Source organism: Ceratotherium simum, chromosome 8 (genome assembly GCF_057802395.1).
Source record: "Ceratotherium simum simum isolate JZ-2026a chromosome 8, ASM5780239v1, whole genome shotgun sequence".
NCBI classification, from domain to species: Eukaryota; Metazoa; Chordata; class Mammalia; order Perissodactyla; family Rhinocerotidae; genus Ceratotherium; species Ceratotherium simum.
In genome coordinates this window covers 69482369-69509970 of record NC_141907.1, presented here as the reverse complement: position 1 = coordinate 69509970, position 27602 = coordinate 69482369, and the positions used below count along the sequence as shown (strand labels likewise).

The 27602-nt window shown below is 36.6% G+C and overlaps 1 protein-coding gene across 11 annotated transcripts in view; it reads left to right on the top strand.

The window, feature by feature from the left end:
• WDFY3 (WD repeat and FYVE domain containing 3) overlaps positions 1–27602 on the top strand; it is a 256639-nt gene that overhangs the window by 41074 nt on the left and 187963 nt on the right. For 7 of the 11 annotated variants that reach the window (XM_087434535.1, XM_087434537.1, XM_087434529.1 and 4 more), the window contains 2 exons: positions 9225–9279; positions 24639–24738. The exons of 2 other annotated variants lie outside the window; for them this stretch is intronic. The gene's annotated coding sequence lies outside the window, so the exon portion shown is untranslated. The remainder of the gene's footprint in view (positions 1–9224; positions 9280–24638; positions 24739–27602) is intronic. 2 more of the 11 variants (XM_087434530.1, XM_087434533.1) reach the window with 2 other exon arrangements.

The window sequence follows — 27602 nt, the reverse complement described above, 5'->3', positions numbered from 1 at the left end:
GTCGTTGGACTTAGGCAGACCTGTTTCCAAAGCAGCCTGGTTCTTCTGGTTACTAGCATGTGATCTTGAGCTACTTAACTTCTCTTATTCTCAGTGTTCTCTTCTGTAGAAATGAGATTGATAATATCAGTATCGCATGATTATTGTTAGAATTAAAGAGAGAATTCATGTAAAATGCTGAATGTGGAGCCTGGCATATGGTAGGTGCTTGACATACGTGGGTTTTCTTCCCACAGGATTATCGTGAGGATATAGTTAAATGTTCAAACAGATGTGAAATCCCTTTGTAAAGAATAAAGTCCTATGCAGGAAACTTAGTCAATGCCTAGGAAAGAAAATATGGATATAGAGTCACTTGGTTATTTCCATTTATTTTACATTAAAGTAATCTCTGCAATGATGGTATTTACAGCCTGAATGCCTTTGCTTTTGATGTAGCTTGCTGAAATTTGTTTTATTTTTAAAATTTTTTATAAAAGAACAAAAATAAGCTGATTAAAGTTTTTGCAGTTTGACAGTAGGAAAAATAATTTCTGACTCATAAAGTTAAGGACTACTAATCTGTTATCCAATTGGAATTTTTATTTTTGATAGCTTAGGACATGGTATATGGAACCAACTGCTAAGCGTATCTATTAGTAGCATTAAGATTGGTAAGGACTTCATTAAGAATCTGATTATCTTTTCACCAAAAGACTAAGGTGATTTCTCCTTCCTCCATTGTTTACAAAACCTAAAGAGGCAGACAGACTGCCTTTGTAAGCTCAAAGATCTCTGACCACATTTCCCAGTGGACTGTCACACACTTCCACGTTTAGCTAACATTTAGTTCTTTAAGCAGTATGTATGGAGGTTAAATTAAACAACTTTGTTGTGTATAAAATTTCTTGCTGTTCTATTGGCCATGTATTTACATGCTTAGACCTATAGAAATTCAAGTAAAAGCCCATCTGTAAATTGTATTGATCTTTGCTTCTGTTTCTCTCTCTCTTCTCCCTCCCCTCTTTCTCTCCACACACACACAGACACACACATACACACGGAGTTAAGATTTTTAAATTAAAGTTTGAAGGACAAATGTTGTTATAAAAAGATTAAATGAGTGTAGTGATTAAAACAAAACTTTTTTTTTTTTTTTGTGAGGGAGATCAGCCCTGAGCTAACATCTGTGCTAATCCTCCTCTTTTTTTTGCTGAGGAAGACCAGCTCTGAGCTAACATCTATTGCCAATCCTCCTCCTTTTTTTTCCCCCAAAGCCCCCCAGTAGATAGTTGTATGTCATAGCTGCACATCCTTCTAGTTGCTGTATGTGGGACGCGGCCTCAGCATGGCCGGAGAAGCAGTGCGTCAGTGCGCGCCCGGGATCCGAACCTGGGCTGCCAGTAGCGGAGCACGCGCTCTTAACTGCTAAGCCACCGGGCCGGCCCAAAACAAAACTTTTTGTGGGGAGAGGAGGTCGTGCTGAGACTTATTTAATCTTTATTACTTCTGGTAGTTTGTTTCCTTCCTTCTTGATTTTGTTTTTACTGCCTAAAAGACCAGGTTCGTAGAAATGTTGCAGTTCTAGGAAAAGAGGATGAGAATTTCTGTAAACTGGAAAAGAGCTATGAGAAGTAAGCTTTTTGTCCTGAGGAACTAAATCATTTAGTGAACTCTTTAATGTATGTTTGCCATCTGTTGTATTTTATGTTCTTAGTATGAAATATCAAGAAATGTTTATAAAGTAAAATTTTATTTTTATTTTGCAGCTTGAAGTTCAGTTTGGAAGTTACTTGAACATATTACTGATATCTAAAATGTACAGGTATAGGTTCACAAGTGGGATCCTAGAATTCAGATATAAATATGTATTTTATAACTTTTGTATACAATATACATATATAGATGTTATATATGTATGTAGTTTTATATAACATATAGTTATATATTGATGCCTTGAACTCAGAATTAAAAAAGAATCTACAAAGTGAAAGCAATAGAAACATGATTCCATGTTTGCTTATAACTATTTTCATACTCATAGAATATACTTTGATTATGAAGAATATTGCTCTTAAGTAACTTCTGATAAAATGTCAGATATTCATAAAGACATAAAGGACTTTTCCCTGATTATGTTCAGTTTGCTCTGCCCTTAGGAAGAATTGAGAGAGGGCTAGTGAACTCGCAGAATGTTGATACTACGAGACAAATCTCTTTTTTACTGTGAAATCCTAGAGAATAGATGTTCTTTTTGCTTCCTTTCCCTTTTCTGTGTTTTCCTCTCCTACTTCTCAGTACTCCGCTCTCCCTTCCCCTTTTTTTCCCTACCTTCTCCTCCATTCTGTGCTTTAATGACTACCTCTTGTTCCAGAGGGCCTCTCCCGTGTTGTTGTGTAAGAGGCACTGAATATATTGCTTAATAGCAGCTGCTTTAAGACTGGGTGCAAGAGGCCCCCGCAGTTGTCTCATGACTAAATTTACTGTTAGGTTGTCTAGCTTTTGAGTCTCTAGGCAATAATTTTTGCTTATTTGCGTCTCAAGATCCAAAGTAACATATTTTATCAATGTTGGGATTTTTAAGTTGATTCAATAAGTTCTTTCCTACCCATATTCAGGACCAATTGAGAAATCCAGAGCGTGACATGCTCAGGTTTCATTTGGGGAAGGGCACTGTATGGCAGTGTGTAGAGTGGTTTAGAGCCAAGACTAGAGGGAGGGTGATCATTAGTAGATTGTAGCAGTAAATCAGATGAGATGCCAAATGATAGGTCCTGAACCAATTTGGTATCATTGGAGAAAAAAGGACAAATATAAAAGATATTTCCTTAGGGTATACTCCCTTTGGGTTTGGGAGTTGAAGGAAAGGAAGGAAATGAATTGAAACTATTGGGTAATCAAGGTTAACCTCCAAGTTTCTAGCTGGATAACTGGTTGACACTGGTCCTGTTCAGCTGTATAGAAATTATAGAAGAAAAAATAGACTTTAGAGAGAAAAATGTTAGATTTTGAACATAATGATTTTTTTTGGAAATAATTTTCAGCTTGCAGAAAACTTGCAAGAATAATATAAAGAACATCCGCGTACCCTCTATCCAGGTTCACCTATTGTTAACTTTTTGTCTCAAATGCTTTGTTATTCGCTTTGTGAATGAACGTTCCTGTGTATGTGTTTATAAACACACATATATGCATATATGTATTCTTTTCATTTAACCATTTGAGAGTGACATATATTATCATAGCCCTTTAGTCCTAAATACCTTAGTATGGATTTTCCAAGTATAAGGATAATTTCTTACGTAATAGTCTAAAAACTTAAGTAAATTTAACATTGTTATATTACTTTAATCTACTAGTCATTTTCTAGTTTTGTCAATTGATGAAACAAATATCCCTTATAGCAAATTTCTTCTCCTCCAGTACCGAATTTAGTCTGTGATCCTATATTGCATTTAGATGTCATGTCTTTAGTATCTTTTAATCTGAAATTGTTCTTCAACCTTTCTTTGTCGTTTATTACATTGGCATTTTTTTGTGTGTGTGTGAGGAAGATCAGCCCTGAGCTAACATCCATGCTCATCCTCCTCTTTTTGCTGAGGAAGACCGGCTCTGAGCTAACATCTCTTGCCAATCCTCCTCCTTTTTTTCCCCCAAAGCCCCAGTAGATAGTTGTATGTCATAGTTGCACATCCTTCTAGTTGTTGTATGTGGGACGCGGCCTCAGCATGGCCGGAGCAGTGGTGTGTAGGTGCACGCCCGGGATCGGAACCCGGCCGCCAGTAGCGGAGCGTGCGCACTTAACTGCTAAGCCACGGGGCCGGCCCTACATTGGCATTTTTAAAGTATACAGTCATCCTCCCTTTCCCTTTTTTTTTTTTTTTAACAGTGTATTCCTTATCTTTGGTTTATCTGATGTTTCCTCGTGGTAAGATTCAGGTTATGCATTCCTGGATGGAATATTACATAAGGGATGTTGTCTTTCATAGCACATCTTATCTGGAGGTACAGTGTCCATCTGCTCCTCATTTGTGATATAAATTTTGACCACCTGTTTCATTGTCTGATTTCTCCACTATATAGTTACTATACTGCCTTACAACTAATAAGCAGTCTGTGAGGAGATGCTTTAGGACAATTAAAATATCCTGCTCCTCATCAAAATTTCATCCCCTATATGTAGGATCCATTGATGATAACTTACTTGAACCAGTCTTTACTATTATGGTTGGAAAATGATGATTTTTTTTCCAATTCCAGCACTGCCTCTGCTTTTACCAGTCATTACTCAGCATTCTACTGTAAGAAGAGACTTTATTTATTTATCTATACATAATGTTTTATTTATTATTGAACTTATGGATTCCTGTTTTTTCGCCAATGATTAACCATTCATTACTGTCCTTAAATAGTCTGGTCCTCAAATTGTCCCAGATCTCACCAGTGGGGCCCTCTTTCTTCATACTGTAACCAAGGCTCCTGTACCCTTTTACATGCCCCCAACGTTTTTTTTGAGCACTTCACTATTTTCAATTATTTATAATAAGACTCCCCTTGAGTACCTTCTCTGCGCAGCCCTAGAGTCAGTCATTTCTCCTGGGAGCCTTGGTCCCTTTTAGTGGGGAACGAGGAGTGGTTGGGAACCAAGACTTGGACACTCAGTATGTGCTAGGTATCTTTGCTTCCAGGCCCTATCAGGGGACAAAGCTAGGAAGTATATGTATCTTTATATGTACACACATACATGTTTATACACATTTGCATGTGTATGCTCATGTAACATGGATATATGTTTGAACACATAGATATTCTAGAAATATGAGTTCATGCTGATTTCTCCAATTCTCCTTTTTCTATAGTGAGAACACAGGCTCCTAACCATACCAAAATTTTTACTCATTTGCTCTAAATGAGTATCATCTAAAATAGTTTCAGAATTCCTTTACCTATACCACCACAAAAACAAAAACAGTACCCCACCGTTGTAGATAACTAACTTATCATTGGTTTTTTGTTTATCCTTCTGATTTTTCTTTTTGTGACGATAAGCAAATATATGTATGTTTATTTCCCTTTTTTTCTGACACGAAGGGTAGCATGCTGTCTGTATAAGTACTTTGGCACTTAGCTGTTTTCACTGAAAAATATACCCCGGAAATGATTCCATATCAATTCATAGAGATCGTCATCATTCCTCTGTGTGTATAGATGCCAGTTTATCCATCCTGTCTTCTAGGTTTGGCTATCCAGGTAGTTTCTAGTATTTTGCGGTTTTAAAGAGTTGCAGTGAATAACCTTGTATTTACGTCTTTTTATACTGTTGGAGATGTGGCTTCAGGATAAATACAGGAGTGGGATTACGGGGTCAGAGGGTGAATGGATATGTAGTTTTCCTAGATGTTACCAAATTCCCTTCTGTAGGGGTTGTGTTGTTTTGCATTCCCACCAGCAACATAGGAGAGTGCCTGTTTTTCTACAGCCTTACCAAGAGTGTATTGTCAAGCTTTTGAATTTTTGCGAATCTGAAGGGCAAAGAAATAGTATCCCAGTGTAGTTTTTTGTGTGTGTGAGGAAGATCGGCTCTGAGCTAACATCTGCCAATTCTCCTCTCTTTTGCTGAGGAAGACTGGCCCTGAGCTAACGTCTGTGCCCATCTTCCTGTACTTTATATGGGACACCACCACAGCATGGCTTGACAAGCGGTATGTCGGTGCACACCTGGGATCCGAACCGGCGAATCCCGGGCCACCGCAGCGGAGCATGCACACTTAACTGCTTGTGCCACCGGGCTGGCCCCCCCAGTGTAGTTTTAATGTGCATTTTTTTTATGAGTTAAGTTTATATATTTCAGGTCTATAAGACCCATATGAATAGGTGGGGGTATCTGTACATGTCTTTTTCCATTTCTCTCTAGGGTTTTTGCTCTTTTTTCCTTTGGTTATTAAGGTCTTTGTATATTAGGAATATTAGCTCTTTATCTGTAATACATATTTGCAAATATTTTCTCCCACTGTTCTCATTTGTCTTTCAGCTTTGCTTGTGGTGTTTTTTTTGCCATTCACAGATTTTCAAGAAGTTTTTTGTGTATTCAGGTTTATTAATGATTTCTATTATTGCCTGGGCATTTTGAGTTATAGTTAGAAAACATAATGAATTTGAAATGCATTTTCTGTATTTGATGGTGAAGGAATGAAGTAGTTATCTGTACCAGAGAAACAGGGATAATTCCCTGTGCTCTATTTATCACTGACTCACAATTTTACATATTAAAGCCTGAACCATAATAATCTGCTATTTCATACATAGAATATGCCAATTTATTTATTTTAGTTTTAGTTTCTTACTACGGAAAATTTCAAACATCGGTAAAATTAACACATATATGCCTATCATCTAGCTTCAGTAATCAGCAATTCTTTTAAAGCTTCTATGCCAGATGACCTAGATTTATAGATATTCAGTTATTGTGAATAATCTTTGTAAAGAGGAAAGTTTGGCCTAGCCTGGTAGCTTTGGCCAACTGGCCTTCCAGGCTCTCTGGCATCGTTTCAATGATCTTGGCACCAGACCTGACCTCTTTCAGGCCTCTGTAACTCTCCTATCTCCACAAATCTGAAGTGTATAGAAAGAAGGTGAGAAAGATAATAGGTCAGAGACTTAGGTTGCCATGGATCAGTGAAATGAGTCAAAAGAAGTCTGATTGATTGATGCATTAAAAGTTCTCTCTCTTATTTCAGGTCAGAGCAAACACTATTTGCTGTATACATATGTATTTGTAGGTAGACATTTTAATCTGTTTTCTGTGGTTAAATGTTATTAGATTAGAACCAGCAAACATCTTTTATCAGTGAGTCTGGGAAGACATCTTACAGACATTTGCCAGCCAGAATCTAAACATAACGCCAAAAACACTCAAAAATTCTAATTTGCTTAGTGGAATTTTCTTTGTACCACAATTATTTTAAACTGAAATTATATTGCTTTCATTTGATAGCCTCTATGGAAATTGTTTTATTAATTCAGTATATCATTTTCAATTTATCAAGAGTCCATGATTAGTTTGAAAGAATGACTAAAGATCACGACATTGCTGGGATTTCTTTGTTGCATTTTATTTTATTTGGAACAACATTCTTGATACATCAAGACCCAGGTGAAAGACAACTTTAGAGTTTTAGAATAGCTTTCCCTCCTCCTTAAGTAGAAGCTGACCAGTCACTTGCTGGTAACCACGTGCTGAGAATATTAGTATTCTCTAGAAAATACTTCAACAGAGGCAGGAAGGAAAGCAATGAATTCTTCATCTAATGATTATAAATTATTTGCATAAGGGAAGTCCACATTTGGTTTCTTTTTTTCACTGAGAATGGCAGTGGTAGTGATCATGCCAAGACAGAATGCTTGCTGGCAAGGAGTGGATGAAGAGATCAGGTGTAATCATGGGGAATGTTGCTGCACAGGCCTGTATTCACTGTTTTTCCTGGGCCCGTCTCTTGTGAACTTGCCTCGATGGACTAAATGTTACCTGTTGCTTGTATTTTGCATTTCTTGACTTGTCATTTTTTGTGTCTTTCTGCTTTGCTTTAATTCATGATGTTGTTCGTCTGTCTTCTAAAATTAGAGCTTGTCCACAAAAAAGATGGTTTTCTTATAGCTGTGTGGCCTGATGATAAAACATGATCTTTTTATGATTAATATCTTACTTGTAAATATATGACAGGGCTCTACTTTTGTGGATTAGGAACATCAAATGTAATTTCAGGATTAAGTTTATTATGAAACAGAGGTTCTTTATTAGTTTTTGGAAACAGTAGCATTCCTGATTAGAAAATAGCACGGTAAGTGATTGGTTTTGTGCTACTTGCCAAAAGCATGAGACACATTGTGATGTTTGTGTGTGTATAATTACGACCTTTTCTCTCAGTTCCTGTTAATTGAGCTTTGCACACTTAAAATTTCTACTACCTGGAAATTCTGTCGTTTTGATTATTAAAAATTTGCACATATTTTTTTCTTCTGAGTCCCATTTTTAAACTAGTTTAAAGAGAGGGTTCTAGATGTAGAGATAGAAACAAAATAAAAATAGGCAAGTAAAGACTTCAAGCCTGCAATGAACTTGGCTTTTGTTTCCATGCAATGTTTTTGAGTTTAGCTTGTCTTGAATGCCGAATTCTTGCTATGAAAACAAAAATCCTTCATTTGGGATAATTTATAGGCCCCTTTTTTAGTATGGCCAGTGGAATTGGATGCTTTATTTTTTAAAAAATTATTTTATTGCGGTCATATTGGCTTATAACATTGTGTAATTTCAGGTGTACATTATTATATATCAGTTTCTGTATAGACTGCATTGTGCTCACCACCAACAGCCTAGTTTTTATTGGTCACTAAACATATGTGCCCCTTTACCCCTCTCGACCTCCTGTCACCCCCTTCCCCTCTGGTAACTACCAATCTGTTCTCCTTATCCATGTGTTTGTTTATCTTCCACATATGAGTGAAATCATATGTTGTCTGTCTTTCTCTGTCTGGCTTATTTCGCTTAACATAATACCCTCAAGGTCTATCCACGTTGTGGCAAATGGCATAATTTTGTCTTTTATGGCTGAGTAGTATTCCATTGTGTGTATGTATATAGCACATCTTCTCTATCCGTTCGTCTGGTGATGGGCACTTGGATTGCTTCCACGTCTTGGCTATTGTGAATAATCCTGTGATGAACATCGGGATGGGTAAATCTCTTTGAATTGTTGATTTCAAGTTCTTTGGATAAATACCCAGTAATGGGATAGCTGGATCATATGGTATTTCTATTTTTAATTTTTTGAGAGATCTCCATACAGTTTTTCATAGTGGCTGCACCAGTTTGCATTTCTACCAGCAGTGTATGAGGGTTCCCTTTTCTCCACATCGTCTCCAACATTCGTTATTTCTTATTTTGTTAATTATAGACATTCTGACGGGTGTGAGGTGATATCTCATTGTAGTTTTGATTTACATTTCCCTAATAATTGGTGATGTTGAATATCTTTTCATGTGCCTGTTGTCCATCTGTATATATTCTTTGGAAAAATGTCTGTTCGTCTCCTCTGCCCGTTTTTTGATTGAGTTGTTTGTTTTTTTGTTGTTGAGTTCTTTATATATTTTGGAAATTAACTGCTTGTCGGATAAATGATTTGCAAATGTTTTTTCCTAGTTGGTGGGTTTTCTTTTTGTTTTGTTCATGGTTTCCTTTTCCTTTTTAGGTAGACTAAACAGCTCCTGGATGCTTGATTTTAATGTTGGATACATACCTTGAAGGTAGTACTATATCAGTTTGTGTCGGTCTGAAAATTTTGTTGTAATAGGCTTTAGATCTAATTAAATTCTGTGTTTTGGGAATAATATTGAATCTTAAATGCTTTATTTTAAAAAAATTGTGTGAAATATACGTAACCTGAAATTTACCATTTTAACCATTTTTAAGTGTGCAGTTCACTGGCATTATGGACATTCCAAATGTTGTGTAACCATCACCACTAGCTATTTCCAGAACTTTTTCATCAACCCAAACAGAAACTCTGTACCCATTAGGCATTAATTCACCATTCTCCTTTCTCCTGGCCCCTGGTAACCTCTATTCTACTTTCTATCTCTATGCATGTCCATATTCTAGATATTTCGTATAAGTGTGATCATACAATATTTGTCCTTTTGTGTCTAACTTATTTCACTTAGTATGTTTTCAAGGTTCAATCCATGTTGTAGCATATATCAGAACTTTATTCCTTTTTATGGCTGAATAACATTCCGTTGTGTGTATATACCACATTTTGTTTATCCATTAATCTACTGATGGACATTTTGGTTATTTCTACCTTTTGTTAGTATGAAAACTGCTGCTGTGAATTTTGGTGTACAAGTATCTATTTGACTCCCTGTTTTCAGTTCTTTTGGTTGGACACCTAGGAGTGGAATTGCTGGGTCATATGGTACCTATGTTTAACCTTTTGAGGAATTGCCATAATGTTTTCCACATTGGCTGCACCATTTTACATTCTCTCCAGCACTGCCCAAGGATTCCAATTTCTCCACATCTTTCCCAACACTTGTTATTTTCCATTTTTTGGTGATAGTCATCCTAGAGGATGTGAAGTAGTTTCTCATTGTGGTTTTGATGTGCATTTTCTTGATGACTAATGATATTGAGCATTCTTTGTTGACTATTTGTATATCTTCTTTGGTGAAATGTCTAGTTAAGTCCTTTGCCCATTTTTTAATGGGGTTGTCTTTTTTTTTTTTTTAATTATTTGTTTATTTATTTATTTTTTCCCCCAAAGCCCCAGTAGATAGTTGTATGTCATAGTTGCACAGCCTTCTAGTTGCTGTACGTGGGAAGCAGCCTCAGCATGGCCGGAGAAGCGGTGCGTCAGTGCACGCCCGGGATCCGAACCCGGGCCGCCAGCAGCAGAGCACTCGCACTTAACCGCTAAGCCACGGGGCCGGCCCTGGGGTTGTCTTTTTGATGTTGAGTTGTAGCATCCTGTTCTTTATGTATTGTGGATATTAAATAGACCCTAGTCAGAGATATGATTTGCAAATATTTTCCCCTTGCTGTGGGTTGACTTTTCACTCTCTTGATATGCCCTTTGATGCACAAAAGTTTTTAATTTTGATGAAGCCCAATTTATCTATTTTTTCTTCTGATGCCAGTGGTTTTGATGTCATATTAAAGAAACCATTGCCAGATCAAAGGTTGTGAAGTTTACTCTCTGTTTTCTTATAAGAGTTTTATAATTTTAGCTTTTAAATTAGATCTATGATCCATTCTAGGTTAATTTTTGTATGTGGTGTAAGGTAAGAGTCTAACTTCATTTTTTTGCATGTAAATTTCCACTTTTCCAAGCACCTTCTTTTTTTTTTTTTAAGTTCTGTTCGCATTAAATACTCTTGGCCCCTTCGTTGAAAATCAACTAGGCATATATGTGAGGGTTTATTTCTGGGCTCTCTATTCTGTTTCATCGGTCTATGTGTCCATCGTTATGCCAGAACCATGTTGTTTGGATTAGTGTATTAAATGTTTTATTTTGTTTTAATTTTTTTATGTATTTATTTTTTTTGAGGACGATTGGCCGTGCGCTAACATCTGTTCCCAATCTTCCTCTTTTTCTTTTTTCTCCTCAAAGCCCCAGTACATAGTTGTATATCCTAGTTGTAGAGTTGTAGCTCTTCTATGTGAGACGCTGCCTCAGCATGGCTTGATGAGCGGTGAGTAGGTCCACACCCAGGATCTGAACCGGCGAACCCCGGGCCACCGAAGCAGAATGTGCAAATTTAATCGCTGAACCACTGGGCCAGCCCCTTAAATGTTTTATTTTTAATTGACTGTTTTATCATTCTTAGTGTGTGCCTTTTAAAATGTTCTTTGTATATATCTTTAAATTTTGCTTTTAATAGTTTTATTTAGTTGATAGTACTCCAAAAAGAACTGCAAATATCAACTTTATAATGAAGCCTTTTGGCGTTACTATACTAGGAAAATTAATATTAAAGCAAGCAGATTTGGAGTTAATTAATTGATATTGCACTTTCTTTGAAAATTAGAGGGAAAAGCTTGAAAACAAAAAATGAAACGTTGCTTGTACTTGCTCACAGAAAAAAATAAAAAGAATGGGAAAGACCAATTATTTTACATAATTTAGTAAGTGATCCTTTAATTTCATGTCAAATGTCACTTTTATTTTAGTTCCAGAAGGAATCTACTTAATGAAACTCTTCAGGAATTTCATAAAAGAAAATAGTGGTATTTTGTGAGGAACATTTTCATTAAGGAGCTGATAAGGGCAGACTCTTAATTATTAAGCCAGATCTGAATGACTGTGTTTATTAGGCTTTTTTTATGTTACAAATATCTAACTTTTTTGTTTCAGACTGTAACAAAGATTAGAAAGTGACAACATCAGATGTTATTTTCTTTCTTGTTGATATACAAATTTTATTTTCATTACTGTTTTCAGAGTAGATTTGTACCCTTCTTCCCTTTATTATAAAAGAATATTTTCCCCAATATTTTAACTATAGTCCTTAAATAAATTATTTGGGATTTAGAATTATGAAGTAAAAATATTTTGTAACAAGAATGTATAAATTAAAGGCAAAAAGCCGCTAAGAAAGTACAATTTAACCTTTTTAAAGTTTGTTATAAATTAATTAATTCTACCTTATGAATCAATATATAAAATAGATGTCCCCCCCAATAACTCAATTGTTTACTTTCACTTTTTCTGATAAGTTTCATAATTCTTAAAAAGTTATATAACGGCCAATCTTGTTTTATCTATATCCCCATGCACTTATTCTACCCCAGCTTTATTTTGAAACAAATCCCAGACGTCATTTCATCAGTAAATATTTTAGTAGTTTGTGTGTGTGTGTGTGTGTGTGTGTGTGTGTGTGTGTAGGAACAGCTTGCTAGTATACAGTGTAGGGCAAATCCACTCAGTAAACATTTTGTGAATTTCTGCTATGGTCTAGATGCAGTGGGCTCAGTGCTAGGAATAGAAACATGTTTAAGACATGATCGCTATCCTAAAGGAGCTTAAGTTATAGCGTAGAGTCAGTTCTTATGTTGAAAATTTATAGGCACTGAAGTCTGAAGAGTTTGAGTCCAGCTTTAGAAAAACAAAATAGAACTCTTGAGCCAAGTAAGAACAGTGAGTTGTATTCTGACATACCTGACTCACATACTCAAGGAGGGATAATACTCACATTCTCTTAGGCCTTTTATCTTAAAAGGGGAAAAAAATAGGACTATACTTGGTACCAGCAATAAAAAATGTTAGAAATATACAAAGAGCTTATCCGTTATAAATGACTATTAAGGTTTTAGATTAGGTAAATTAGAATGATACACAACTACTTCTGCCTTCGTCATATTGACTATAGCTCCATTTTTTTTAGGACAGTTGTAATTTTAAAATTCATTTCCATTTTCAGAACATGCTGGTGATTTTTTTTTTAGTTTAGCAGGTATGCCATATATACCAATGGAAATTTTTCTTTTATTTGTTCTAAATATTTTCACGTTACTACTGTGATTTCTCTTTGAGTTTTGAGATATTAATGACATTTAATTTCAAATACAGTCACAAGGTCCTGTTTTATACCTTCCTAATATCTTTTGATTTCACCTACTACTTTTTATCCTTGCTGACGTATTTCAGGCCATCGTCCTACCTAAACTGAACTGCTGCAGTTTCCTCTTAACTGTCCGGTTTCGAGAAAGGTCCTTTGGAGCCCTTTTCCATACTGCAGCAAGAGTCGTCTTTGGAGAACGCAAATCTGATTTTCTTACTCTACTTCTTGAATCCCAAGGTCTCCCTGTTGCCTTTAGGTAAAGCTCAGAGCGTGGTATATAGCACATTTCTTTACCCAGCTGGTGCTTGTATCTCCAGGCCCTTCATGTGTCATCTCTCATGCTTTCCTTGCTCCTTACATGTAGGTATATGTATACCCACATCCACTCTTTCCTCCTGCAACACCTTCTCCTGCTCATCTTCTCCCTTCTCTTAAAATCTGATATTGTATGCTAGGTATTCAGGTAGGGTCTTGTGTTTTCCTTTTTTTTTTTTTGGTGAGGAAGATTGGCCCTGAGCTAACATTTGTTGCCAATCATCCTCTTTTTGCTTGAGGAAGATTGTCCTGAGCTTAAATCTGTGCCCATCTTCATCTATTTTATATGGGACGCCACCACAGCAGGGCTTAACGAGCGATGTATGGGTCCACGCCCAGGATCTGAACCCACAGAGCAGAGCATGTGAACTTAACCACTATGCCACTGGGCTGGCCCATTGTGTTTACCTTTTTAAAACACTTTTACTGTATTGCCAGACTACTTACTTAATTTCTTTCCCCTCTATGATAGTTATAGTGTCTTATTTTTCTTCTGTGTGTATGGAGCCTGGTGACTGGGACAGAATAGGCATGGATTGATGCTTATTGAATGAATGAATGAATATGTATTAGTTACCTATTGCTGTGATATAAATTACCCTAAAACTTAGTAGCTTAAAAAAAACAAGCATTTATTATCTCACAGTTTCAGCTGGTCAGGCTCTCAGGAGTGGTTTAGCTGGGTGGCTCTGGCTTAGACTCTCTTCTGAGGTTGTAGTTGTCCAGATGTTGGCTGGGGCTATCTGAAGGCTTGACTGGGCCTCAAGGATCCTTCTAGGATGGCTCACTCACATGGCTGTTGACAGAAGGCCTCAGTTTCTTGCTGGCTGGCTGGAGGAGCATCAGTTTGTCTTGATGTGGACCCTTCCATAGTGTTATTTGAGTATCCTCACTACGTGGAAGTCAGCGTCCTTCAGAGTGAGTGATCGGAGAGCGAGAGCAAGGAGGAAGCCACAGTGCCTTTTATGATATGGTCACATACAGTCACTGCAACTACATTCTCTTCCTTAGAAACATGTCATTAAGTTTAACTCACAGTTAAGACGAGACTGTACCTTTGAAGGGAGGAATATCAGAGAATTTGTGAGTATGTTTTAAAACCACCACAGGATGGAATAGTAATTTATGATTCTCCCTTGGACTTGACCAAAATAGGTCATTTTCCCCTCTTTATAAAATACATTTGTCCAAATGGAAATAAATTTTAAAAGTATGCTTTTATTAAAATATTTTACTTGTTTTTGATGATACAAAGTAACTAGATTGCAATAGTTATTTAAATGAGCTAATTATTATGTAAATATTCATAATTTTATTGTAGCTCTTTCACTTAGATTCTGGAAATAAAATAGGAAAGTCATCTCTTAAGTTCTATATTGCCTATCAAATGAATGTGATACAGAGTTCACTGCTCTGTGGCTTACTGCACGTCTTCAAAAGATTAAATACTTTGTGAGCTGTATTTATACACTTTTAAGAGAGAAAATGATAGTTTTTTTAAACTTTTGTCTTAGAACACAGTTAAATTAATTGTACAAAAACTGAAGTCTTTTAAGCCTAATATACGTAACTTGCTCGTTCAGGCAAAATTGGAGTCCCTAACATGTGCCAGGCATTTTACTGGGTGCTGGGTATATATCAGTGAATAGAACAGACATGGTCTTGTCCACTTGGTGTTCATGATCTGCTCTAGAGCAGATAATAAACAGATAAATAGATATTTACCAATAGTGATAAGCGCTATCTGTGGAAGAAATGAAAAAGGTGAAGTGATAGAGGCTTATGGGAAGACAGAGGTACTTCTACATTTCTACAGAAAAGGCTTGTCAGGGGAGGTGACCTTGAAGCTGAGAGCTGAAGGAGTTATCCCTGCCAGGACCTTCAGGAAGAGGGAACACCCTGCAGTGTGAACAGTTGGTATATGAGGAGTTGAAAGGATGCCTGGAGATGTCCGGGGGGAGAGTGGAATGAAGTTGAGACGTAGAAAGAGATCATATTATCTAGCATTTAAAAGACTGTGATAAGGAGTGTGGATTTTATTCAACACATTGAAAACCAGTGAAGGATTTTGCAGTTACTTATTACAGTTTGTGCTAACCAAAAAAAAAAAAGAGACTGTGGCTGCAAAAGAGAAAATAGGCAAGAGAAAAAGTGGGAAAATAGTTAGGAGGTCATTATGGTAGTCCAGGTGATTAACGATGATGGCAGCTGATCTAGAGTGATGGGAGAGACGAGGATGGATCTGAGATCCAGTTTGTAGGTAGAACCAGTGCGACTTAACATGAAGTGTGAGGAAGAAGGAAAGTAAGGACAATACCCAGGTTTTTGGCTTGAGCAGACTGGTGAATGGTAATATCCTTAAATGAAATTGGAGATCAGTGAGAAGGGAAATCAGATTTATTTTCGACATTGTTAATTTTGTGATGTTTTCAGGTCGTCTAATGGACACGTCAGATGGCGGACAGTTATACAGTCCTGGAGCTCAGAGATTTGAGGGGAAATATACAGATGGTATTTATAGTTGTGAAATGGATGAGATCCTTTCTAGGGAGGGAATGCCCTAGGAACTCCAGCTTTTAGAATTTGCATGAGTGGGCAAGCATTCTTGCTTACTTTGTAAAAAACAAAAGACAAAACTGCAGCACAGAAAATTTGGTTTATTTCTATCTAATATATCCTAAAGACATGCATGCTGTTTTTTTGTTTGGCAGCAATATGGTATATGAGAAAGAAGTTTAAATCTCCGCTCGGCCACTTACCAGCTGTGAGACTTTGGAATTTTACCTCTCTGAGCCTCAGTTTCCCTATCTGCTCAAGAGAGTAAGAGCAGAGTTGTTTTGAAGATTAAATGAATTAATTTATCTAAAGGGCCTAGGACAATGTCTGGATAGTAAACACTCGATATTCTTCTTTTTTCCCTTTCCTTGCTCTTAATTTCTTTATATTTGTGTCTGTGAGCAGGAGAGCTATTTTGAAATAGAGGTTGCATTTAATGCACATATTCATTCTTTTTTGGGCAGGGAGGGGGGAGGAAGATTAGCCCTGAGCTAACATCTATTGCCAATCTTCCTCTTTTGTCTGAGGAAGATTGGCCCTGGGCTAACATCCATGCCCATCTTCCTCTACTTTATATGTTGGACGCCGCCACAGCATGGCTTGATGAGTGCTGCGTAGGTCCACACCTGGGATCCGAACCTGCAAACCACGGGCCGCCGAAGCGGAGCATGGGAACTCAACCACTAAACCACCGGGCCAGCCCCTATTCCTTCTGTTTTTATATGGTGTTAGAGAGAGAGACAGAGACAGAAAGATGTAGACATATAACACGTAAATATAGTTTCTTAAATATCTGAAAATTATTCATTGCTAAATGTTCATATACTGTTTTTGTCCTGCTTTTCTCAGACTGTCATAACTCTGGTGCCTTCAAAGAAGATTATTTCTTAAATAATGAAGCACTAAGATGAAGGTTTGTTTTTGAAATATTTCCAAAGTCTAATGAGTAGGAAAATGAATTAAAACAGTATTATAAAAATTATTTCTACTCAGCCTTATAATTATTAATATGGAATTCTCAATAGCATATTAAATTGTTCATTTTCAGGTATAAAATTGAATAATACAATACTTTGAAGTCAAAGATAAGATGTTAAATTTAAATCCATGAAGTTGGCTTCTAATTCTTCCTTCTCTCCCTCCCTTCCTCCTTCCCTCCCTCCAAATAAAAGCAGTGACTCAAACTCTCTTCTTGTACGCTCGGCTCTGGAAAATATTTTAGAGGTGTTTCATTACTTTTGAAATATGTGATCCTATGTCTAATACCAAAGGGAAAACATTTATTCCACATGTATTATTTCAGTTTTCTGTCACCTAAATGTACCCAGTACAGCTAATGTTTTGGAAAGACTGACATGCACTGTAGAATGGTGCTCACAGTACACCTCCTTACCTAATGCCTTACATGTGGGATAGCCTGCAGATCTTTAGTTCTTTGTTCTCTATTCATATTTCTTGGTTATTATAGGTATTGGCAAAGTCTTACAGAGGAACCCCTTGTCCCTTTCAGTACCCTATGATAAAGTGGGAAATCCTGTCTAGAAGATGTATCATAACCCTATCACCTTTTATTTATGAATTTATATCATTGTAGAATGATATACTATATCTCATCAATTCTGAGATACACACTTTTTTCTCATTTGCGGAATTCTGAACTAGAATTTTCTTGCAGCAGATATGATAAGAAATTAACATGTCATTTTTTTAATTGGCAATGTTTTTTCTTGGTGATACATAAAATAATAATAGTCTTATAATGAGTGGTATCTTAGATTTGATGAAATATGGTAGCCCTTCAACTGCGAGTCTCTAGCCTTTGGAATACATTTGATATTAATTAGGCTTATGTAAAGTAAGAATCAATTTTTTTTAAGATCAGATCATGTTTTTTACGTTTGTTTTCTACTTGATGTTAAGGATTACATAAAGGTCAGCAAACTTTTGCTGTAAAAGGCCACGTGGATGACTTTGTGGGCCGTACACTCTCTGTTGCAGCTATTCAACTCTGCTGCTGTAGCACAAAAGCAGCCTTAGACAACACAAATGAGCATGGCTATGTTCCAGTAATACTTTATTTACAAAAACAGATAGTGGGCTGAATTTGGCCCATAAGCTATAGTTTGCCAACCCCTAGTAGAAAATTATAATGATCAAATCACTTCTGAAACATTGACTTCCCAGAATACTTCTCCTGGATCATCTTTGATCCTTTGCCCATGTATTCTATACTTAAAATTTTCTTTTTGTTCTCATCAGTTGCTTGATCCATTCTATCTGCTATGACTAGCTCAAGATCATCATACTTATCATACTAAGTTCATGAACTAGTAGGTATTTTGTCATTCTCCATATGAGTGATCTTTGCTTCAAGTTAGCCACCAACTCTAAAAAATGATTTGTCAGTTTGTGGTTTGTTACTCCATAGATAAGCTTAGAGCAGTGAAAAACTATGAATAGATTAATGAGTCAGAGATTTCTTAATACTGTGCCTGAGAATAATAATTTGTTTACTTTAGTTCAGTCCTCTGCCTTGATTATTACGGTTGGTACCAGAAAGTTGACTACGTTTAGATCCATGCTAGTAAAGTTGAATCTGAGAAGTAATATAATGAAGCTAGCTACGAGAGGTAGGGCAATGAAGTCATTGAGAGCACTGACTCTGGCGCAGACAGCCTGAGTAAATCTAGGCTCTACCGCTTCCTAGTCGTGTGACCTTGGGCTAGTTACTGAACCTCTCTATGCCTCAGTTTCCTCTGCTATAAAATGTGGATAATAATAATACATAGAGGGTTGTTTTGAGGATTAAATGAGTACCTAGAACTTGTCTTAAGTGTCATAAATAAATAAAAATATGATTTCAAGAATAAGATATATAATATTTAGAAATATTTCCATTACTGTTGAATTTGTCAGAATAATTTTCCATTTAAAACAGTAAATAAAAAAGGAGCTTATAATGAATAGTATTTTCTCCTTTTTACCATGGACATATTTAGAGTCCCAGTCTTTTCTCTGTGTTTACCTCATGGCAACTATCTAGTATCTGGCCTCAGTGAACGTTAATTAAATGAATAGAAATTTATATTTTTGTCTCAAGGTGCTAATTTTCCAATTATTCTCCTAATTTTTATAAGATTTTATTTGTCTGATTTGACAAAATCTATTGCTCGTTGAAAAACATGTTGTTTTGTATTCCGGTATAAACTAAGATTATTTGTGAATTGTTCTTAATGCCTTTCTGTAAGCCATCATTTCTCTTAAGAGAAATCATTTCCCTCTCCACGTCATTTCCCTCCCTTTCAGTGTCTCCTAGCGATCTTTCCAATAGAGAATGCTGTAACTATATACAAATATATTTAACTTTTGTTTGTTCTCAAAATAGGCTGCGTTAATAACTGACATATTAAAATGGCTATAAAAAACTGACTATATCATTATATAGCAATCTTGGCTTCAATTTTTCTTATCATACCATAACTTGTGAGATATAAATTGCAGTTTTTAATAAGAAAATGCCTCTTCAATAATATTTCTATGTTTACCTATATTTTCTTTTTATAATTATTAGGTTTAACCATATAAAATTGCTGATACTCTATCCTTTCTGACCTAACAAAAATGGCAGTTTCATTTGACTCAACCTAATAGAAAGCAAGAGTTTCTTCTGAAAGTCTTTATACTCTTTGTGGTTTGGTTTGATTTCAGCAGTTTGTCACTTTCATTCATTTAACAACATAATAAACTTTTTTCATTTTTAAATGTTGATAGTACATATCTTCCAGGACACTTTGAGGACTATAAGTGGTTGGTTAGAAGCTGTTTGTTAAGCTTCTAACGTTCTGGCACCAAGTAAGAGGCTTTACATAATCCTGACAATAGACCTGAAAGAGGAATTATTATAAATGGCAGAGCTGGGATTTTTTTTTTTTTTTTAATATGTCAGTTTATTCAAGTAGTTTTATATACAGCATTTTTATTTTATTTTATTTTTTCCCCCCAAAGCCCCAGTAGATAGTTGTATGTCATAGCTGCACATCCTTCTAGTTGCTGTATGTGGGACGTGGCCTCAGCATGGCCGGAGAAGCGGTGCGTTGGTGTGCGCCCGGGATCCGAACCCGGGCCGCCAGCAGTGGAGTGCACGCACTTAACCGCTAAGCCATGGGGCCGGCCCAGAGCTGGCATTTGAACTCCTTTTAAAATGACCTAGTCTTGGAAGTTACATAGTGTCACTCCCAGCACTCTGTTTGTTAGAAGTGAGTCTCCATTAAGGAGGAAGGGAGATAGGCTCCTCTTTTTGAAGGTAGGAGTGTCGAAGAATTTGTTGACATTTAAAAATCACCACGAAAAGCTAGAGATTTTTGGATGTGCTTTCTGTCATGATGAAAAATTTCTTTTGCCCTTTAAAAATTTTCTTCTCTTTGATGTCGATGTAAATGATTTATAGAAGATTACTGGTCACTCCTGAGATCTTTGTCTTCCAGATTTTAACTTGAGACATGGTCCATTAATTATACACAATGGAAGCAGTTAGTCTGAATGTTCTTGCTGGTACAGGATTTTAATCTTCCAGTTTTTCATGTTTGATTTTTTTAAAACCTATTTTGTTGAATTTACAAAATACATAACTAATTTGTAAGTTGTTTTTGTTGTAGATCCTGTGAAAGGACTAACCATACCTCTTGTTTTCCCTGAGAATTATTTTGTGTTTACCAGATGTGTCTTTTTGATTAATTCTGGGTGGCAGTTTCTTTACAGACTGCTCCTGGGCAGCCTGCAGGTCTGGTGGCCTGGAAGAAGATTACAGACCATGTACAGAACTAAAACATATGTGGTAGAGGCTTCCGGTGTGTGTGGAATAAGATGCCAGATTTTCTAGACATCTTGGAGTTGTAAAAGAGCTTTGAGAACAGAGTGAGGAAACTTGAGTGTGTAAAAAGGACCGACAAGTATGATGTAAACCACACCTTTATATTTATGGCTAGTCTGGAGAGCAGAATGGGGGTATTCTGAGATAACTTGAATTGCAGTATTTCTTCATGTAGTATGTCATATTTGACGGGGGAAGTATTGCATTGAGGATTTTATATTCACCCTCCGATATCACCTGTCAAACTGGGCACAAAAATCACAGAGGAATACTGAGATGGGTTATTGATTTAAGGCCTTATAGTGAATCAATGATAAAACCAGGAATGAAACCCTAGAGTATAGTGATGCAGACTACACTTTCTGATTTGATCTTTCTTGGCAAACTGTCATTCTTTGCCCTGAATTTTTAGAGATGGTTTCATTGTTAGTTTATTGTTTTTCTTTAAACTATCATACTGTTTCATAAAATTTTTATTTTTTTAAATTATTATGCAGTAAAATTTATCTTTCTTCGGTAAATAGCTCTTTGAACTTTGGTACATACACAGATTAGTGTAACCACTACCACAATACGAACCTACAACATTTTCATGACTGCCCCAAAACTTCCTTGTCCTGTCCCTTTAGAGTCACACTATCCTTCCACCTCTAACTTCTGACAGCCACTAATCTGTCTTCATCAATACATTTGTCTCTGTTCAAGAGTGTCATATAAATGGAATCATACAGTATGTAACCTTTTGAGACTGGTTTCTTTCACTCAGCATGATGCCTTTAAGAATCATCCAAGTTATTCTATGTATCGATAGTTTAGTCACGTTTATTGTTGAGTTGTATGTGTGTGCCACCGTTTGTATATCCATTAACCTGTTACAGGACATTTGGGTTGTTTCCATTTTGGGGCCGTAATGAATAGAACTACTATAAACTTTTGTGTATAGGTTTTGTGAGATCATAAGTTATCATTCTCTGGTGCAAGGATCAGCAAACTTTTCCTGTACAGGACTAGATAGGCTATATTTTAGGCCACACCATTTTAGGCCACTGTTGTGGCTACTCTGCTCTTGTAGTATGAAAGCAGCTATACACAATACATAAATGAATGAATGTGGCTGTGTTCCAGTAAGACTTTATTTACAAAATAGGAGGTGGGCCAGATATGGCACATGGCCATAATTTGCCAACCCCTGTTCTATGGTAAATACCTAGGAATAGGATTGCCGGTTACATGATAAATACAGGTGTTAACTTGCTAAGCAACTGCCAGTTTATTGATTTTTAAATAACTGCCAGTTTATTGATTTTTAAATACTTAGTTTAATAACATTTGAATTATGGAATCTTAATGAACCAAGACCTGATAGTTCACGCATCAGGCTCACATAATTTATGATAAGACAGGCTTTGGGCTTGTCTTACACTGAGGATCTGTTTTCCCTTCTACTTTTATTTATTTATTTATTTCCCCCAAAGCCCCAGTAGATAGTTGTATGTCATAGCTGCACGTCCTTCCAGTTGCTGCATGTGGGACGCGGCCTCAGCATGGCCGGAGAAGCAGTGCGACGGTGTGGGCCCGGGATCCGAACCCGGGCCGCCGGCAGTGGAGCACGCACACCCAACCGCTAAGCCACGGGGCCGGCCAGCCTTCTACTTTTATTCGTATTCGTGTGATGTCTTTTGGCTTGGATGGATGCTTTCCTCCCAGATAAAGTGCATACCTTTCTTTCAGTAATTTTTATTTGACTTACTGAAGATATAATGGGACATTCCAGGGAAGTTGTCTCTTTCAGGGATGTATTAGGAACAAAGTATCCCAGTGAGAGCTGCTAGGTTTTTAAATCAATCAAACAGTTGATTTTATTCTAGAAATTGAGTGTAACTGGATAGGCAGCTATCACACCATGACATGTAGTCTGTTTAAAAGCGTCTGTTTGTTTGTTCATTTTTCAGTACTAAACCCAGACTGTTTATCCATAATGGGAGCTTACCTAGGAGATCATTGACTTTGTTTGGTGTAAGTTCCCGATGACAAGTTAGGTATTAAATCTTAGGTTTACCGATGTCCTTGGAGTTCTTCTAAGGAACTACAGTTGCTATTGGAAGGCTGTTGTTTCTGTTTGTTTTGTCTATAGAATGGAGAATTAGCTTTCTATAAGTAGTATTTTGTTGTGATTCCATTTCCACAAAAACAAGGACTTGGGATTGAGGCACAGTATCTTGGATATACCACTAGCTAATGAAGTAGGAGATGGTGAATAAAGCGAAGAAGATATATCTTTCTGGTTATGGTTGACAATTAGTTTTGCTCTTCTGAAAAACCAGTGAAGCCCCAGGACTGTGATAGCATCATGGAGGTGGAAGAATATTTTGTATTAATTGTAGTCCCACTGTCCTGATGTGGCGGTTGAAAGGCTATGTCCCTGGGTGGGAAGTGCTGCTATTAATATGTGCTTTTTAGAAGAGGTAACTATTTAGAACAGGAGCTCTTCCCTACCTTCTGTGGGCTTGGGCACTGGCAATTGAATCATAGGTGGTCTCCTTTGAGAATCAAATAAAAGTCTTAAACCATCTTCTTAGGATTTATGTATATCCAAAAATTTAATATGCAGTTTCAGAGGTTCATTTATCCCAAACCAGCACTGTCCAATTTATCTTTCTGTGACAGTTGAAATGTTCTGTCTTGGTTCTGTCTAATAAGGTGGTCGGTATCCACATATGGCTATTGAGTGCTTTAAATGTGCCTAGTGCAACTGAGGAACTGTATTTTATATTTAATATAGCTTAAATTAATTTGAATTTAAGTTTAAGTGGCCACATGTGGCTAGTGGCTGCCATATTGTACAACACAGGCTTAGGCTCTTCCAGTCCCCTAGGTTAGAATCCCTGTAGAAGAGATCCTCATTATGCCATTGCTTGGGAGTTTAATTTGTTCACTTTCCTTCTGATTTTTTGCAGCCAAGCAGTAGTCATTTTATCTGGCTATTCAGTTATTAAATTTAAATACAGTTTGGTTGTCTTATAGTATGTAGCTTCTTTGTAACTCAGGGAGATTTAAAGGCATTGCCAGCATTTAATCCTATTTCTTTCATAATGCAGTATCTAGAGCAGGTTTGTCCTTGGCAGTTAAGCTTGTCCAGGATCTCCTGTGTCACTTTGTCCTGCATTAGGAACACTGATGATTGATTTATTTTTTTTAATAATTTTATTTACTTATTTTTCCCCCAAAGCCCCAGTAGATAGTTGTATGTCATAGCTGCACATCCTTCTAGTTGCTGTATGTAGGACGCGGCCTCAGCATGGCCGGAGAAGCGGTGCATCGGTGCGTGCCCGGGATCTGAACCCAGGCCACCAGTAGCGGAGCGTGAGCACTTAACTGCTAAGCCATGGGGCCGGCCCATAGGAACACTGATGATTTAGAGTCACATTTGCCCAAGAATTTTGAAAGTGTGTTTCCCATACTGGAACAGTATTTAGTAACAAGATAGAAAGGTTAAGCATGACCTCCATAAAATCTGATCTTACCTTTCTGTGGCAGTGGTTCTCAACTCTGGGTACACATTAGACTCAACTGGGGAACCTGTGAAAACAATGCCTGATCTCCTGCCCCAGAGATTCTGATTTGAACAATGTGGGTCCTGGACATCAGATCTTTTTTTAAAGATCCCTAGTTGATTCCGATGTCCAGCCCGGGTTGAAAATCTCTCATGTATGGGAAAATTAGTGGACCTGGGTTAGCCGCGTTGAGTAAAATATTCTGAATTAGAGACTAATTCATAATCTTTCCTCCCCCCTCTTTCTAGTTGGAGCCCAGATTTCAAGTCTTGAGTAAAATACCATCAGGGGAATGGGCCCTTTTGTGCTCACACATTCAGAACCTGTTATCCAAGGAATTCCCTAAAGGTCAGTGTATGGGAAGAGAAACTAGTGGGGTTTTGTTTTTAATCTTTACTACTATCAAATTTATTGGTAAATTAAGATTGTAAATTCCTTGTGAGTAGAAATGCCTTTTTCAATTCACTAGATCTTTAGTGCTACCCTTATAAATTTGATTATTATAATATCATATTTAGGAAATACACAATGTATCTTCTCAAAAATTATTTATTTTTAATAGGCTCTTTAAAGGAACATGCATATTATATGTACATCTATATGCTTATACACGTATAATATATCTTTGCAAAGATATTCAAGAAATTAGTAACGATGATTGACTCTGGGAGGCCACCTGGGGCCCAGTGGTGGATTACTATATATTCTTTTCAGTATGTCTTTTTTTAAACCACATGCTTATATTAAATTTCAAAAAATCTTTTTCAATAGCTAAAAATGCTTTTTTTCCCCAGTTTTTAAAATATGTTTATAGTTTTTTCTATTTGGAAAATAGAAAACAACCTCACAGTCACTGAAGTTGAAGATATCTGCTTATTGTTTATACCTTACTTGTTGTTTTGGATGTGTTACTTAGGTATATACATCTGCTTTTTCCTCTCCTGAATCTAAGTCCTGGGTTTTCATTTTGTTTTACATTTTCTTATGACCCTTTTATTTCACCATGGCCAAATTTGTCTCTTTTTATCTTCCCCACGAATTCTTATTCCTTTACTATTTCCTAATTTAATTAATGGCATTACCATTCTTCCTGTCACTCAGGCTGGAAATCTTAGTCGTCTTCATCTGTTCCCTTTGATTCTGAAAGACATCCCATTGCCAAATCGTTAATCCTGAGTTGATGGCATTTCTCGTATTCTCCCCTGCCATTGCCCCTATCCCCTCACCCCTCCACTGGCCCTGCCTTTTATCACTGAAGATCGTTAAAATATCCATTCCACATTTCACCCTATGCTTAGGAATATTTTCTCAACATATTACTCTCCTGCTTAGTAGGAGTTTGTTGTTAGTCTAATACGTAAGGCCTTTTATGATCTGCCCACGTCTACCCATTCTATTCAAGCCTCAACTCCAGCTTTTCCCCACATGCACCCTGTGCTCCAACTATGCCAAACTACTAGTGACACAGCGGCATATCTTGTGCCTTCTCTTCTGTATACATAGGATCTTTTTGCTAGAAATAAGGTCTTCACCATTGTCAGCTAAATGAACTCCTGTTCAGTTTCCAAGACTTAGTTCAAATGTCACCTTCTCTGTTGATAGTTAAATGCTTCTTGTGTGTTCTCATAGCATCTTGTTTACTTATTGATTATTGTTTATTATAACACTTATCACATTACCTCTATAATATCCTTTAGCTTAACCATGAGCCCCTAGAGGATAGAAGGTGATCTATTTTATCTTTCTATTGCTAACATCTAGCAGAGTAACTGGATGTAAAAAGTGTTGGTTAAGTGAACAAGGAAATAAAAGTTAACACATACAGAATTTTTGTACTCTTGCTTTATAATCATTTAAACTCATTAATCACTGTTTTTGATAATTTAGTAAGAGCTAAACTAAATTTTACATGAAGGGTTTACTAAATTGTATAACTGAGATTGAGGAAGATGTTTACCTATTTAAAAGAGCTGACATTTTTCAAGTACCTTTAGATGATTCTAAAGAATACTTTTCATGCAAATCATTTATATAGTGAGTATAAGCCATTTTGACTATTATTTAAAGCAGATACCAGAGTAAGTTATTGGGTTTATTAACCTAACCAGATCTTAAGTTCTTGAAAGTAATCATGCTGTATTTATTTAACACGTTGTATTTATTTAACATGTATTACTTATTCTCTCTTCACTGAAAATTCATTTGGATATTGATACCTATTTACCTTTTATCATTTCTTAGCTTAAATGTAAGTGTTATGGCAGAAATTTACTGTAGTTTCCAATTTTGTATTCCTTTTAGATACTTTAATATACGTTTAAAATGGATTCTGTGCTAGTTCTTTTAAAACAAGACTTATCAGTTTATAGATCTCAGAAATCTACAATTTTTCGGATTTTCAACTAGGAAAATCTGTTGATTGAAATAGAAAATGTAGGGATTGAGAAATTTAAGTTCTACTCATCTATACACGTACGTACTCTTAATGGGTGCCTCAATTTATCTATAATAGATAAGATAAAGGATTTCCATTTAAAGATAGTTGAGTAAAACATTTGTATTCTATTCTCTTTCCTAATGCTAACTGAACATAACTAAAAGAATAAAGAATAGGGAAGAAATCTTTTAACTTTAGTGAAATGAGGAGAAAACCACTATCCTAAGCCTCAGACTGCAAGAAGAGCCGCTGGACACTGTGAACTTGAGAACTAATTGAAGAAGTGTGCAAACCTCTTAAACACAGCTCGGAGCTCTCCCAAAGTAGGTGGGATGGGGACTACAGAGTGGCGGGCAAGGTGAGGCTGCAGGAAAAGACACAGATGCACCTTTTTGTGAAGAAACGAGTTGGAAGCAGCAGCAGAGTGGAGGAGGTGGTGTACAGAGCTGTCGTTTTGCTGTTAGTTGATGCAAAGCAGCTAAGAGAAGTAAACACTGACTCACAGTGCAGACAATCGACAGCTTAGCACTTTCCCCTTCTCCCTGTCTACTTCAGCCATGCTGGCTTCGTTACAGTTCTTCATCCATGCTAAGCACGTTCTTACCTCGAGCTTTTGATTTTGCTTGTCCCTCAGCCTTGAAAATTCTTCCCCTAGAAATTCTTATGGATTGCTCCCTCATTCATTCAGCTTTCTGTTCTGGTGTTAACTCCTTGGAAAAGCATTCCTTTCCCATGCAGACTCAAACAACAACCCTGGAACATTCTATTTTCAAAG